This window comes from Panthera onca, chromosome D1, assembly GCF_046562875.1.
Source record: "Panthera onca isolate mPanOnc1 chromosome D1, mPanOnc1 haplotype 2, whole genome shotgun sequence".
NCBI classification, from domain to species: domain Eukaryota; kingdom Metazoa; phylum Chordata; class Mammalia; order Carnivora; family Felidae; genus Panthera; species Panthera onca.
In genome coordinates, this window is record NC_138348.1 from 77975168 (window position 1) to 77992649 (window position 17482).

Below are 17482 nucleotides of genomic sequence, written 5' to 3' on the forward strand. Positions count from 1 at the left end.
AAGCCTCTGACTTCGGCTCAGGTCATGATTTCACGGCTTGTGAGTTCAGTCCTGCGTCAGGCTCTGTGCTGACAGCTCAGAGCCCGGAGTCTGTTTTCAATTCTTTGTCTTCCTCTCTCTCCACTCCTTCCATGCTCATGCTCTGTCTCTCTGTCTCCCAAAAATAAATAAATATTAAAAAAATATATTTCATTTCTGGGTAAATGTATGAATGGATTGTAAATGCATCAACGATTATTGATAAAATGATTTAATACTTAATTTTTAAAGTTTAAACAGTATGAACTTCATTAGAAAGGAAAATATATTTAAATAAGAGGAATCAATTATAAACTATTCAAAGGTAAACATTCATTTACATATGGTTACATATCAAGTCAATTATAGCATATTTATTAAAATCATTTTTAGAAATATTTCTCGGCTAGTTGGTTTTGACTCAACTTCATAGTGAAACTTAGCTCTTATGATTGTCCCTTAGTAACAAAACATACTTTAGTAGAAAGACACAGCTTGCCTTAAGAAACCCTCAAATACAAAATACAAATTCTGATATTTGATAAAAATGGAGGTAAGTATCCAGGTGTAGGAAGAATTCTTTCAAAGAATTAATCACATCTTATTTACAAAGACATTTCTGTTAGTGGTTTATTTCCAAAATGTACTTTTAGCCATTGTGCTAGTTTTCTTTCACTATATAACAAATTACCATAAACTCTGCAGCTTGAAGCAACACCCAGTTTTAGTTCACACATGGTTGTGTAGGTCAGACGTCTGAGCATGGATGGCATGGCTGTGTTCTCTGTTCTGTGTCTCAAAGGTGGAAATCAGGGCATTGGCCAGGCTGGGTTACTTTCTGGAGGCTCTGGGGAAGAATGCAGGTTATTGGAAGATTTCAGTTCCCTGTGGCGGTAGGACTGAGGTCCCCTTTCTTTATTGGCTGTCAGCTGGGGACGGCTCTCAGCTCCTAGATGTCACTCACATTCCTTGACACTTGCTCCCCTCCATCTCCAAAGTGAGCAACAAAGAATCTCTTGTGTCAAACCTTCCTCCACACTCCACCCCACGCATTGAATCTCTTTCACCAGGACACCCGTCTCTTTTAGGGGCTCACCTGATTAGGTCAGGCCCACTGAAGATAATTTCCCCTGTCTTAAGATTTGGTGCCTTTATTTTATCTCACATAATCCTTCACAGCAGCACCTAGGTTAGTGTCTGTTAAATAACTGGGAGAAAGTTTGTATGCCCTGGAGGCAGGGGTTGGACTGGATCTTGAGAACTGTCTCAGAATTCTGCCTGAATTTACAGCCGTGGAGTGTCCCATGATTCGATTTTTAAAAAATCCATTTAAAAAATATGACTCCTAATCCAAAATGAGAGGTTAGTTGGAAGATTTGATAGCCATTTAAGAGGGAGTTAAACCCCTGTAGTTCAAATTCCAAGAAAGTAATGACACTATCTGTGTAGGCTTCACTCCAGTACCTTTCCCATCAATGTGAGACACTTACTGCCCTCCCTCCATCAAGACGATCCCTATAGTCAGCACTGCATGCTTGGTGCGCTTCGGGGGCTTATGAAAGGAAAGCTTGGAAATCTATCAGCGCACCCCTGGCTTGGATGAGGGGAGGGTCTCACTCGTGTTTTTTTAGCCTCACACATGGCTTGTCTCTTCCCAGGAAAATGCCAGTCACAGGATAGCAGCACCTCTGTCAGCCCCGTCTCTGTTATCTCTGTGCTCTCCTGCTCAGAGGCAGAAATGCAGTCCCAAAGGCCCAGTTGTACTCCCGAATCAATTCCCTTTATGTCTCCTGAGGCTGAGCTGCAAAAACACTCCCTGTGTTCTGCCAGCCACTTAATCTCTTCTCCTCATTTCAAACTTCAATATACTCTTTTAAAAAAGAATCATACCCAAACCTCCCCCACAGCCAAATGGCCTAAGCGACTCTGCTTCTTGGACTCCAGTGCCCTCATGAATGTTCATAATGTTGTCTCCAATCATTAAGAAAGTGTTCAATCATGTACCGTACTCTGTTTAAGGACACAGGGAGGTGTGTAAAATTGCCATATTTCTAGTTAGCTGTCATCCCAGCGTGGAATCACCTTGTGCCCAGAGACTCATTCATTCCAGAATCAAGTTCATTCGTTGTTACGGCGTTTTTCATGGGTTTTCGGACTCTGTGGTGAGTTCGAGATTGCTGTACTTTAGAGGTTACCCTGATTCACCCTGGGTGCGTTGGCTCCAGCTGTTTGTTCCTGAGTCACCAGATCTCAAGTCTAGAAAGTGTGCCTCAACCTGCAATGAAGAGTGGTTTTGTATGACGGGTTCTAGTTCCAGCTGTTCTGGGCTCAAGTACCAGCTCGTCTACTCACTAACTAGAGTCATTCACTGTTTCTGTGCTTTGATTTCCTATCTTACGAGATGTGCTTGTTAGGGTGACTGGCAGGTAATCAGGTCTTACTATGTCAGGTGTTATTTCAAGCCCCTCCACCTCGTGCATTGAGGGCTAAGCCAGTGGATACATTTCTTGCCCTTTGGCTCAAGAACTGACAGATCTGGTCAGTACATGACATTTCTTTTACTTTCAACATACATCCAGAATCTAACCACTTCTCCCCATCATCACACCCATCCCCTTTGGTCCAAGCCGTCAAACATCTCTTACCTGGACTATTACAATAGTCTCCTGATGGCCTCCCTGCTTTTATCCTTGCTCCCCCCACCACCTCCTGTCTGTCCTTTATCTGGAAGCTAAGATGATACCTTAAAAATGTGAGTCTGGTCATGATCACTCCTATGCTCAGAATCCTGCAATGATGTCTCATGTTTCTTAGTGTAAAAACAAAACCCCTTATAATGGCCTATAGGCCCTTCATTATAGCTGCCCCCTTCCAGCTCTCTGACTTTCTTCCTGCTCACACTTGCTCCTGCCAAGTGGCTCTCTCTGTGAGCTGGTTCTCCAACAGGCCGGGCCTGCTTTTTGCACGTGTTCTTTCTTGCCTGGAATGCTCTTCCCTCAGATGTGTGTCATCTCCTTATCTCTTTGTTCAGATGCCCCTCCTCAAAGACATTCACCTTGACATTCTCCTCTCCTACTCCTCCTTTCCCTTAACTTGTGCTGCCTTTTCTTTTTCTGTACTGCATATTGTAATTTTGTTACACCATATGTTTAACACAGCTTCTGGTTCCTGTTTCCCTGTGACAGGATAAAAGCCCCCCAGGGGCAGGGATACTGGTTCTCTGATGTATCCTAAGTGCTTGGAATAGCACCCAATGCATAGTAGGGACACAACAGTATTTGCTGATTAAAGAATGAACGGATGTTGTGCGGGGGAAGACAAAGAGAAAGATGGCCGTGTTGGCAGTTTGAAAGCTGATACAACACAAAAAGCAATGTGGAACTGTAAATAAGAACAGCATGAATCAAAGAGACAGAATGCTGCGAGATGTGATTACGGTATCCAGAGTTCCATCTGAACCTATTGGATTTACATTCATCTTTTCAGGCACGTGTAGATACGTAAGTAGTAATCTAGTGTTTCACCCAGTGTCTGATTATAGGTGCTAAAGAAATACATTTTGATTCACTCACTGTCAGCTCTATAATTGTCAAAACTCAGGTGTGTCTGTGAGGCAAACTTTAACAATTTCTGAGGAGAGGGAAGAGGCTGGGACTGAGGGTTGATCTGAATTATAGTTTTGACCTATGAGGGCATAGTGGACAGATCTCGTTTGGGCTTTGAATTCCTACAGATATGGATTTGAGTTCTAACTCTGTCATCTTGTAGCTATGTGGCCTTGGTTAGGGTGTTTTATACCTCAAACCTTCAACTTCCTCTGCTGCAAAGTAGGGAGAAGTAATACCAGACTTAATAATATTATCCGAGGGGCTCCTGGGTGGCTCAGTCGGTTAAGCGTCCGACTTCGGCTCAGGTCATGATCTCATAGTCCGTGAGTTCGAGCCCCATGTCGGGCTCTGTGCTGACAGCTCAGAGCCTGGAGCCCATTTCAGATTCTGTGTCTCCCTCTCTCTCTGCCCCTCCCCTGTTCATACTCTGTCTCTCTCTATCTCAAAAATAAAATAAAATGTTAAAAAAATTTTTTTAATAAAAAAAATAATATTATCCTAAAAATAAGATATAATTTGGTGAAAGTATGTGTTTAACAAATATTGACTTGTTGTTGTTGAATATACATGGAGAACTTAGGCTTGATTTAGATATTAGTCTTTATATTTATTATAGGTTGAATTATGTCCCTCAAAATTCATATTTGAATTCTTAATCCTCAATGTGACTGTATTTGGAGACAGGGCCTATAAGAGGGTAAATAAGGTTGAATGAAGTCATAAGGGTGGGACTCTGACCTGATGGGATTAGTGTCCTTGTGAGAGGAAACCCCAGAGTCTGCTCTCACTCACTCTCTGCCATGTGAGGATACATCGAAAATGTAGCCATCAGCAAGTTAGGAAGAAGGTCCCCACCAGTAACCAAACAGGACGGTAACTTGATCTGGAACTTCCCAGCCTCCAGAACTGTGAGCAATAATTTTCTGTTGTTTAAGGGAACCACTCTGTGGCATTCTGTTATAGCAACCCAAAGCGATGAAGATAATATTCAATGGTGTTTCACAGACTGAAATTTAGGTGAATCTTCAGTATGTAGTCAGCATCTGGGATAACACTGGGCAGTTCCAAATCTTGGAGACAGGGTGTTCTCAAGGCCTGTGTATTATACAGATTCTGGCAAATGAGCTGGAATTCCAGAAAGAGCCCTTGTTCCTGCAGAAAATTGGACCGATGCTTGGGATCTAAAGTGGAAGGAAGACCCAGTAGTGAAAAGAGAGCCCGACTCTCCCATACTCAGACTCACTCCAGATTGCAGATGGTGGGGGAGGGCAGAAGTATTTGATATACTTCTTTCTTTGTTCATGTCTTCTTGATGGACCAGACAAAACTGAGGCTACAGGTGAAGGGCACCAGTGCCCAGATCTGAGAGGGGCCAGGGAAGATGAGGGCTGATGAATCGTCTTTGTCTGGTAAGTGCTCATCCCCACTAGAACTTACAGAGCTTTTAAAGGCAAAACCTGATACGACCACATTAAAATGTGGATTGTTTTATAATTACAGGTGCATGCTATCTTTCAAAGATATTTAAAAAAGTTATTTATATTCATGTTTCACATGTAGTTAATAGAACTGAAAGTGATTTTTTAGCTATATCTAATGGACTAAATTCTCTAACATATCGTTGAGAGATTCATACAAGCTCTTTTGGGCAGTCCTATCAAGCGATTGTCCTTTACCCAAGGTCTGGGTCTAGGTTGTGTTCTCAATGTGTGGTCTTTATTTTTACCATCAGTGTATTGAGCATTTAGCATTGATAATATTTCCTGCAGCTTGAGAGATTTATCCTCCTAATTGGATATTGTTATTTCCCTTGCTTGGGTAGCCAGAATATCTGAATTTGCCCTAATTAGAATTGACTTCTCTGGGTTGACAAAGAGCCCTACAGTCTAAGTCATGATATGCATAAGGAGTGAACTTAGTTTTCTAAAGAATCAATACTTTTCTGTTTGGTTTATGACAATTCAAAAATTCCATAAAAACTTTTCTAGAAATAATTTTGAAAAGTTTTCAAAGTATAAAACACACACATGTAAAACATATAACTACAATGTGGAGATTCACCTAAAATCTTTCTAGTCAACATCCTTTCATGTAGGAGGTTTAAACTCTCCAACTATAATCAATAGAAATTAGTAAAAGTAAGTATTGGTCATATTGCAAAGCACTGGTGAGCAAAGCAAAGTTCTTGGCTTTGGGAGCCCACGGATTAAAAAAAAAATTTTTAATGTTTATTTATTTTTGAGAGAGACAGAGACAGAATGTGAGTGGGTTAGGGGCAGAGAGAGAGGGAGACACAGAATCCAAAGCAGGCTCCAGGCTCTGAGCTGTCAGCACAGAGCCCGACGCGGGGCTGGAACTCAAGCTGTGAGATCATGACCTGAGCCAAAGTCGGACGCTCAACCGACTGATCTACCCAGGTGCCCTGGGAGCCCATGGATTAAAGATGGGAGAGAGACAAGTTTGATAGCAATTGTAACACTGTGGAATCTGCTAAGGGAGAGAGAGATTCACAGGTTGCTATAGAAACGAAGAGGAGAGGCCTTTAACTCAACATCGTCAGAGGTGTCATGGAAGTTTTCTTAAATATATAATACCGAAGGTGACTGTTGAAAGATAAATGAAAATGATCCAGATGGGAGGAGAAAGGCAGGAGGAAGAGTAAGACACTACAGGCAGAAGGAACAGTGTGTTCAAAGGTTGGAAAAAATGGGATGTATTTGGGGAAACTTCATGTTTATGAGAGTACTGTATTGTGGGTGACGAGGCTGACGCCAGGCCGTGAAAGATCTTATATTTTAGGATGTTTGGGTGAAGAGACACAATGTGTTTATAGAAAGTGGAGTTTTGTGATTATTTTTTTACTTTAAAAATTTCACTTATTCTCCCAAAGAATGATAATAATGTCTACTTATCTTTCCTTGTTTACTCCTCATCATAATCTGTGTCTAGCTGGGTATTTGTAATGTATTGGACGCTACTAAAAAGATAATAGTTTTGGGCTATTGCCTTATTTTCCTTTCTTAACTTTTACCTCTATTCAATTTTCAGTTATACACGCTAGCCAATAATGACAGAATAATGACAGGGGTCGTGATAACTTGTCTAACTGCTCCCTCTATCCATTTATTAGCCTGCATTTTACTGGTTAAATGGGAACATGGTCAAAAGAAATTATGTGGCTATTGGGAACTGAAACCAGCAATATTCCTTGTCCGTGTTGAAAAACACTGAGAGTAGACATTGTTTTTTGTCCTTATGTTAATCAGTGCTGGGACCAGGCAAACATAACTTAGCTGTTTGCTTCAAGAAATGCCTGCTCGTGAAAGAAAAGAAAATCAATTGAAGGAAAAGTAAAGAGAATCAATGAAATAGCTTGCTCATCGAGACTTGCTTCAAGACCTCTGCCTCTCTGTCTCTACCAATCCAAAGTTATTTTAATAATAATAAAAAAATTCTGCTCAATCTCAACCAGTTTCCAACTTGCAAGGCTCACTTTAAAACTACACAGCCATGACCTTAAACTCTATAAATACTCTGTCCTAAGGTAGTGTTCTGCCCTACTGGTCCACAGATTTTTTTCTAGTGTTTTTATTGGGAGAAATTGACATTTAATACTATTCTGCTTTAAATTAGCTTTGACATTCTACTGTAAGAATGATATTCTGATGAAGTTACTGCAGCAACATTGCCCATAAGATAGTATTTGAAGACTTGGTGAGAGATGCTGGGTAGATGAGAACGTAAATTTACAAAGTCATTTACTTTTTGCAGACACAATTTTATCAAATGATGTGGGGTGATAGAAGGGAGCAGAGAGAGGGAGAATGGAGATTTTGGGTGGTGGTGAGGAGTGGGGGACTTTCCTCTTTGCTGCAGAGGTGGTAGAGTCCAACGTATGGCTTCATCATGCCCTTCATAATCTGACCTCTGCTTACCCCTCCACTTACCTGATGCATCCCTTGGCCCCCCTCACAATCTCCTATCCACACAGATTTGTTTTGCAAACATTCTAGGTACTTGGTTTTCTCTGGGCCTCTACACATGCTGTTCCATTTGTTTGGATCAATTTTCTCCATATTTAACTGGTTATTCCCCATGCTTCTTTCCTTTTCAGGTCAGTTATTACTTCCCCTGGGGATTGTTTAAAAACCTCTAAGACTATAGTGATGCCCCTCTTATATAACCTTGTAGTGTTCTGTGATTGCCCTGTTATAATACTCACTGCACTATTAGTTAGACTTTACCTGGTTGTCTCTTACCCACTCCAGATAGTAATCTCCTTGGGAGAAAGATTATATACTGTTTTTTTCTATGAACTTCCCACTTAGCATACTGCCTGCATAATAGATGAATAATAAATATTTGTAGATTAAATGAATAAACACTTGCCGGCTGCCTCCAATTACTGTCTCTCATCCTCCAGTGTCTGTGTTCGTCTTGAGACCATTTCCTTCTGTTGGACACAACTGACCTGTTAGTTTTGAAAATTTATTTCACGTGTTGATTTTACTTCTATGAAACACATTTTTTTCCTTCATCGATTTTGTATATCAGAGGGATACTTGCATTCTAGCTGGTTATAGGACTTGAACTAGGAACTAAATAGCAAATTTTAAAGCTGCATGCACTGAAAACTTTATTTCATGAATGTGCCCTCCTTCATGTAATTCTTGGATTCCTATTGCATATAATCAATGAGTATACGTTTACACACTGGAATCACTTCCTCCTGAATATTCAAACTTCTTCTTCTTTTTTAATCCCAGTTCTTGGGATACAAAATTGTCCTAGCAATTGTGCTTCATAACATCAGCACATAAGTTCCTTTGGTGTTCCCTATTGTGCCTTCCACCCACTGACCGCTCACTCTACCCCATTTCCACCCAAGTTACTTACCATTAAATTACTGTGGTTGCCTGAATTTCTCTAAGCCATCAAGACTATTGAGGCATGTTCCTCTATGTTTCTGAAGCATCAGTGAGTCTATGTTAGCACCTTATACAAGGGGGCCAAGCAGAACAGACCCGGTATTAGGGTGGCAGTCTCAATACCCAAGTTAGCACTTATCTTGGGATAACTGAATGTAGCAGTACAATCCTGATGAGGAAGTCCACATGTTGAGGTTTGAGGAATACTGAGAAGTCCACCCACTCCAAAATATCTTGTTCACCAGCTGTCAACATTTCTAATGACCAGTGTTTGAAGACCATCTTTTATTTTATTTATTATTATTTTTTTAAATGTTTTATTTTATTTTGAGACAGAGAGAGACAAAGCACGAATGGGGGAGGGGCAGAGAGAGAGGGAGACACAGAATCTGAAGCAGACTCCAGGCTCTGAGCTGTCAGCACAGAGCGTGAGATCATGACCTGAGCGGAAGTCGGAAGCTCAACCGACTGAGCCACCCAGGCGCCCCAGAGACCATCTTTTATTTTTAAAAAATCTCCCAAAAGGTAGATTTCACAGAAAAAGAAAAGACAACTTTATACTTATGGTACCTACTGTAACTTCAGTGGGATTGACTTTCTATAGGTGAAATGTCGGATCCAGCTCTGAGGATTTGAACCATAGACCAGATCTCTGGAGAGGAGACAGATGTTCAAAGACAAATTTCAGGTACTCTGATGCAGGTATACCCCAATATGTAATGACTCCCAGTCACAATCCATATTCAGAACCCCAGACTCCTCTTCCCTATAGTGTCTATAGGAGATTCTCTAGAAATTTCTGTCAGTTAAAGAAAACAGTGAAATTTCTCTGTTTCTTTTCTATCAGTTCCATTATTTCTTCGTCTCCTTGGTTGCCTATCTTTGGAATCCTCATCTCCACTCTGTCCAAGGCGACAGCTGATGTTTCTGCTGATTGCTTTCTGCATCCCGGGAACTCTGACTCATATAGTATTTATGCTGTGAGTGCTATGATAGATTGTAGGACAGCACAGCTAAGGCAAGGCTTTCATATCTGATAAGGATTTAGAAACAGCTATGGGATAAACAAGGGAATTGGCAACCCAGTGAGCAGCTTATAAGTACTGAAATGTGGCCCGTCTTACAACTTCCAGACTCATGCTTGTTGGTGACTGCATTAAGCATTACCTGTGTCTGTCATATTTGGTTCTTCTCTCCTTTTGGGCACTCAAGTTTTAGCCCCCGTGGCAGTCGGATAAACCATGAGACTAGTTCTGGTCAATAGCTTGTGAAGGAAAACAGGATATGGGAGGTCCCAGGCAAAATTTCCTTTGCAAGCCCCTACCTATATAAACAATTTGATCTAAAAGCATATTACAAAATTCATAGGGCTGTGGGAGGTATTTATCAATGAAAGTTTAGAATAATGGTTATAGAAGAAGTACGGAGGTATTTGATTATTGTCCAATCATTTGCAGGTAAAGATTTGTTTTGTAGTGCCCAGGAACCATCTCTATTTTTCAGTTCCAGAACTATGTTTTCGCCTTTATTGTCAAATGCACCATTTCTGGCAAATTTAATATCTTGCACTGGGAGAAAAGGATGGCAACACTGTTATCACTTACAATGCCATGGCTCTTTGGAAGCTGTTTGTATTGAAACAATATAGAATTCCTTGCCTCTGCACTTCTCCAGTTCCAGGCGTTGAATGCTGCTTATATCATCAGTCCTGACACTGCATTACCCATTCTGCCATTCCTGAATCCTGGCTTCCAATGATTCCCTCAAAGGTTGTTACCAGGCTTTTGTTTTGTTTTGTTTTTGATGATGCTCACACGTCATCTTCCCCATGCATGAAAAAAAAAAATGTGAATAATCATTCATTTTTGGTCATGTTATGTGTACTGTTTAGAAGGTTATAGTGTAAGGGAATATAACACAACTTCTAGCCATCTCTTCTCTTAAACTCCATAGGGCTGTCATCTCTGCATTCCTAAAATGCGATCTCTTTCAATGTTGTTTACATCCCTGAATTTCACATGCTGACAAGGGCAGGGAGGGTAGGTGAGAGGCCCGTGGTTAGAGTGAGAAGAGCAGCCTCATTCACACAACAAATGTCTGGTCGCTCATCTGGCATGCTTAAGACAGACCTGAAAGAATGTGCCATCACCACAACAACTGGAGGCAAGAGAAGACATCAACTCCAGAGCCCATTGGTGTTAAAGAAAAGTGATGTAAGTCAACATTTGCTCCAGAAGGACAGGCAATCCCCACATCCTCCCACTCTCTGTCATGTTACGCTGAGCCTTCATGAGAGGTGGCATCAGTTCTGCGTGTCAGCAGCGGGAAGTCCACAGAATAAAGGATACCTGCTGTCAATCTCAGATGCTGTAGACTAGAGGCGGTTTTGCAAATTAAACATGGGCAGGTGAGAGCTGACATAAGGGCTCAAACACGGTTTTAGCACAAGTGTTGGTAGGGGACAGATGGTGGTTAAGAACAAAGGACTTTGTCCAGCATGAGTGAGGATCGCCCAAAATGGACATGTCAGTACCATTCTGGCGGCCCAATTCTGTGTGATTCCACAAGAGAAGTATCATGCTGACCAGCAGGAGCAATTAGGCTAATCTTGAGTGGCAGTGTGGAGGCGGGTTGCTTGCTGATCCATAAGGGACAAGGATTGTGAGTGAGAAATAAGCTAGTTTGGTGTCAAGTCTATAAGGCTTTTTGTTACCACAGGAAAACCTTGTCTGCCCTGACTGACACAGACCCCATTCATGGGTGTTTGCTCTTCAGCCACAGGCCAGGCTCCTTGCTTACCAGTTCTTATGTCAGAAGGTGAACTGAGGATTATCCAAGTAAACACATGTATACTATTTAGAAAGGTAAATGTTAGCTATTACTTGCAGTTATTACTATCGGCATTTGTTCTCATGTTAGAGACTAACTTATCAGTGAGATATCTTTCAGAATATTTCACACAGGTCAGTCTCCAACTGTCATCGAGAATTTTTTCATTTGACTAGATCAAGACCTACCCTGTGTGTTCTCTTTTCTAGTTCTGTAACTGACTTTTTTTTTTTTTTTATAACGATAGACAATGAGAAATTTTACTCCTACTAGTGAGAGAATTCCATCCTTCACTCTCAAGAGAACAAGCTTCCCTCATGGTCCAGATAGGACCGCAATACCTTAGTGTACAGAACATATATTGAAATCTGACTCATCAGTCGTGGGGCCCAAATTGAGCTTCACAACTCTTTATAATAACAACTACAAACATTGGTTGAATGTTTACTGTTTGCCAGGCAACATTCTAAGTGCTTCCCGCATATTAACTCATCTGTCATCCTTATGCAAACCTATCCCGCAAAGCACGATAGTTTATGGTTACCTATTTTGAGGAAGTGAGGTACAGAGAGGCTAATTACTTTGTCCAAAGTCATGGAGCTACTCAGTTTGACGCACAATTTCAATGTGTGCAGTCTGCTTTCAAAGTCTAGGCTCTTAACGACTTTACTCTGTCTCTGTTTATTCTGATAACATGCTAACTTGATACACGTGACTTGTGTTTTTTTGGGGGGGGGTTTATTTTTAATAGCCATGTTTCTAGAAAAAGTTGAAGATCAGAGATGAGGCCTGTGCCATCATCCTGTAGTCTTCTGGATCTCAGGATCAGGATTCAGAATTCTCAAGAACACATACACACACTAATACGTTCTAATACGTTCCTATAGCTCCTACCACCCAGGCTTCAGGATGCCGTGCCACAATTGATCATTTTCTTACATTACCAGCATCCTGTCTGTGCCTCTTTGTTTCTAGTAAATCATTCAGTGTGAAGTATGAGCCTCAAATCAAATTCTGCCAGTGGAACTGATGAGAGGTGGCAAATTACTCAAATGGAGGAGAAGAGAGATTTGCAAGCTGGAGTGGGTTTGTGGAAAGGACTTCATGTGGTATGTATCAACCAGAATACAAGCTAAGAGAAGGAGGACAGAGCCGCCTTTCTCATTTGGCGGACGGCTAGGGTGTGAGACTAATTAACAATTAAAAAATAAACACAATCCCAAAGCAGCAAATGATAATTTAATCCTAAGAAAGCTTCTTCTGGGTCAGTCATGTCAGCCATTGAATCTCGGAGCCTGGCATCAAATTCCAGCCACGAGAGATTGGCTGGAAGCTTCTGCCATCTGTCCTGGAGAATCCATGAGCTTCAGCACTGGTGGCACAGGGAACTTTGTCACCAGAAGTGGAGATTCTCTCGGAGTTTATTGCTGCCGTCTCAGTGGCTGAAGGACAGGAGCTCACAGAAGACAGTGGACCACAGTCTCTGTGAAGCATTTTCCCCTGCAAATCACAAATACTTACCAAGCCCTGTATACCAGGCAGTAAGCCAGACACTGCACACAGAAGAATGAATAAGATGTAAACACTGTTTTTATAGAGCACCAATCTTGTGGAGGACACACTTCCATAAATGAAACATATGATACAGCGGGGTGCGTATAATGTTGGGGTGACGAGATTATTCAAGATGTCAGAGGAAAAGCACCTCTTCTTAAGACGGAAACTGAGTGCATATGGTGACCAGAATTCCCTCAAATCTTCAGATGAGGCTACATTATATTTTAACATCATCTTATTTCCAAGTTGTGCCCCTCATAGCTGATGTGGCCTTGAGAAAAGCACCTGTCAAATATGATTATACAGCCTCTTGATCTGTGATCGCTAAAGAGCCAGGGTCCATATCTTTCAAATTTCCTTGCAATTGTTCTCAGTACCATACTCTGCTTGCTGCTGATAATGCCAGCATGCTTCTGATTTAAGCAGAGAGGTGCTATTGACTACATCTGACCTCTACACTGAAAATAGATCTTTGGTCCAAAGAAGGCAATGTGAAATTGGGCCCTCATTCGGATCCTTATCTATTGGTATAAGTGCTGTCTGTTTATTTGCAAATGTCTTGCATCACCAGCCTATTTTAAGGACTGAGTCTTAAAGGAAAGTGAAACTTCCTAATTAAAAAAAAAATCAGAGAAATTTTCAAAAGATGGATGAGGTTGTGAAGGGGCAGGGATGGAGTGACTATATGAATTCAAATGATTCTCCTTACCAGGATAAGGGGAAGTCTTTCTTTCCTAAAATTAAAATGGTTGGGAAGAATGAAGCGTTTGTTTGTTAAGAATTAGCCTTTCATGAACCGAATAGAGGAGAGGTATAGTTCTAGTAGCCAGGAATTACTAGAACTAGGTGGGCAGAAGTCATGGCAGGAGAGGTTCTTGAAATGGAGACGAGCAAGAGCTGTCCATGCTTTGTTTGAAACGATATAGAATCCAGTGGAGCAAACTGGTTAGGAGGATGAAGATTCCAGAGCCAGCCAGAAATGTATTAAATTTCTGGCTCTGTGTTTTTTTTTTTTTTTTAAATCTCAGTTATTGGTACCAAGTTACTTTATTTACTTAAGATTGGTTATATAAAAATATATCAATATTCAATAGTATTTTTTGAGGTAGGATAATCATTCCTGTTGCCTTAGGTTCTGTGATGATTCAAGGAGATAATGAACCACGTCTAGCATATAGTAAGTGCTTGATGAAAAGTAGTCCTTTACTCTTTACAATGTTGAGCATCATCAACATTGTTAAGTGAGCACTGACTTCCTAGTGCTCATGCTAACACAAGAGGATGAAGACGTATTTTATATAATTATGCCAGGAGGGTGAGCCAAGGAAAGAAGCATATGTTCCTCAGGGATGTTGGGAGACAGGAACTCTTTCTTGCTGGACTAGATCTTGAAACAACTCGAGGCTACACCTATGGCAGCCAACCTGTTGCCATGAGGAAAGATCCTGGAATTTCTAGGGATAGCCCCGAGGAGCAGAAGACATGGTGAAAGAGAAATTAAGAGATAGAGAGACTCTCGCCCCAGATAATATCATTTCATCTGTGAATCCAGCCATAGCTAAAGTTGGCATTACCCCTGGATTTCTAGTTCTCGAGCTAATAAATCTTGTTTGAAGCTCTCAGTTTTCTGATACTTGCAATGAGTCTGTATTAGAAAATGAAGTCCCATCTTTTATTTTTTAGTAAAAAGAAAAGTATTGTCTCCTCCTCTTTTCCTGTCTTGGATGTAGCTGTCTTGTCTGGAGCAGAATTAGCTGACTATCAGCCGTGAGGCAAAAAAATTGAGGGGAAAGCTACAAGAAACACTAGAATCTCTTTTCTGATATTGTGGAGTCATAGAAATAATGCCAGCCTCACTTTTTGTATTAGTTTGATAGGGCTGCCGTACACAGTAGCACAGACTGGATGGCTTAAGCAAAATAAATGTACTTTCTCACAGTTCTGGAGGCTCGAAGGCCGAGATCAAGGTGTTGCCGGGCACATCTCTTCTGAGGCCTCTGTCCTTGGCTTGTAGATGGCCGTCCGTCCTCTCTGTGCGTCTTTACACGGTCTTCCCTCTGTGTGTGTATATGTCCTAATCTCCTCTTCTTGTTAATATACCAGTCAGATTGGATTGGGGACACCCTAATGACCTCAACTTAGTTAAAGACCTTATCTCCAGATACAGTCCCATTCTGAAGCACTGGGGCATTATGACTTCAATATACATTTTTTTAGGAAAAACAATTCGGTCCATATGACTTTTATTGCAGAGAAGCAATAGTCATCATATTTTGGGTTATTTTACTAATATTTTAGCAGCTAAAAAATGTTAGCAGCTAAATGAAATGGTTAAACATGGATGAAAGAGGCTTGCCCTAATTTTTATTTTTGTAAATGTATTTCTTTGGGCTTACTAAGAGCCAGGCTATCACCTCATGGTTTGGCAAAACTCATAATTCTCAGGAGAAAGGCATTTGCAGACAGAAGACGCCTTGCTCTTGAGTTCAGGAGTGCAAATTATCTTGTTCTTTCATTTTTTTTTTTTTAAAGACTGATTTTCCAGAACTCCAGGTTATACATTTAAGGCTTTAATGGCTTAGAGAGACCACCGGAGAAGGAGGAAATTTTTTTAAAAAGAAATGTGGACTAGGCTTCATAAGGGCAAAATCCCTGTCTTACAGCTGGAAGTCTGATCAAGAGAATTAATGGTAGCGTCTGCCCGTACGAAGGCACCTAGTATTTCCTGGATGCCAAAAAAATATCGCACCCTCGCCTTCCGAGACTATACTATTCTGCTCAATCCTAGACTCTGAGTTGGTTACTGCAAATATAGCATTTTCAACTACACAGTAGACACATTGCCTTTTTGGTAACTTACAGCGCAGCTGAGCAAACTGGCTGCTGAGCAAACTGGCCTCATCGCCCTGGGGGATGAAAAACTTACCTACATGGGATTCTAGGTCAGTTAGGTGAAAGAAGAAACATATCTCTAAGTGCTGAAAAGAAAATTCGAGTTTTCAAATGTTGTCCATGACTTGTTTTCGACTCGTTTCTAATTCCTCAAAGAGGCAATCCTATTTAAAATGAGATTTCGGTCGTTAAAAAAAAAAAGGAATGGTATTTGAGAACTAGTCGTTCAGATACAATAGAGCTTCAATGAATTTTTTTCCTCCACGATTTTAATATAAAGCCTGATCCTATATCTCTGCATGGGTTGAGCGCCTACACCTTTTTAATGGAACTTTAGCTTGAATAGGCACTCTAGGGGAGAGGTGGGACACAGGGCTTTCTCAGCAGCTGCGTTTGTCCGACAGAGGGCACTTGGAACTCACACATAAATAGCAGCCATGACCGCGCTATTTAAGATATCCATTTTCATTGCCATGGTGATTCTTAATTAACACATCGCATCAGGTTTTCATTGACACCAGTAAAATGAGGTGACTGTGACCTTGATTAATAAAATGTGTAATCATTCTGGAACTATCGTGAGTTAGAAACTTGTTAGATATTTCTTCCCAGTGATTACACTGGCCTGTAATCAATAAAACCAAAATCTACATTGCAGATTATTCAAGCTCCGTCTCCAGGGTGAAGACTTTTATTTCTTCTTAAAAATAAAGTTGAACATATATTTGTGACAGTTTAAGGATAAGAAAGTAACAGACTAAATAACATGTTTTATTATATGAAGAGTATTGACTTGCTTGATACTTCTCAATATAAAATACACAGGTTTCAGACACGGGGGAAGGCACTTCAGAGTGTTGTTGATATTTCTAAGATTCTATTTTTTAAATTTCAGAGTCCAGATCAAGAAGCAAAATGAGAAGAATGAAATTCTTGGACGGTTCAGTTTACAAGTTAAAACCTACAACTTACCCCTAGAGGGCGCTCTTCACTTTGTTATCTCTCAGAAGCCTTGCCCGGCAACGGCTGCCATTCAAATGGAAAACATCGCACTTAATGTTTGTGAATTGTGTAAGAATAATCAGAAGAACCCCACAATGCTGGGCAGATTTTTTACCCCTAACGCTTCTGTTGGTTGTGATGTAAAGTCCTTGACTGAATCAAATGTAAACTGTAAGGATTCAGCAAATCCAGGTTGCCTGTGCAAATATCCATAACATGTAATTCACTATCAACGTTTTTATTCTCATAAAACAAAGCACACAATTAAGAAACTTTATGCTTCTGTCATGTTTTCACTTTCATAGAAGCGATTTCGCATATTGATCACTTTCATACCATATCTTTGTGAGAGGTTTTATAGCATAAAGTCAAATAGTTCATTGGTTTCTTTTTTCTTCTTTTTTTTTTTCCAGAATGATAAATAAATAATTGACCTTATAAATATCCTGATCATTGCGCTGATTTCATGGAGCTGGTCTAACATATCCCTAACTCTGAGGTTTTATAAGTTTTCTTTCTTTTTTTTTTCAATTTTAAAAAATACTTATTTATTTTTGAGAGAGACACATAGAGTGTGAGTGGGAAGGGGCAGAGAGAGAGGGAGACACAGACTCCGAAGCAGGCTCCAGGCTCTGAGCTGTCAGCACA

At 40.6% G+C, this 17482-nt stretch overlaps 1 long non-coding RNA gene across 1 annotated transcript in view; it reads left to right on the forward strand.

Annotated features, from left to right (window-relative positions):
* Positions 1 to 17278, forward strand: part of LOC132661120 (uncharacterized) — a 53398-nt gene extending 36120 nt beyond the window's left edge. Inside the window, exon 2 of the long non-coding RNA XR_009602067.2 lies at positions 16728 to 17278. This is a non-coding gene — a long non-coding RNA (uncharacterized LOC132661120). The remainder of the gene's footprint in view (positions 1 to 16727) is intronic.
* Positions 17279 to 17482: the final 204 nt, after the last annotated feature.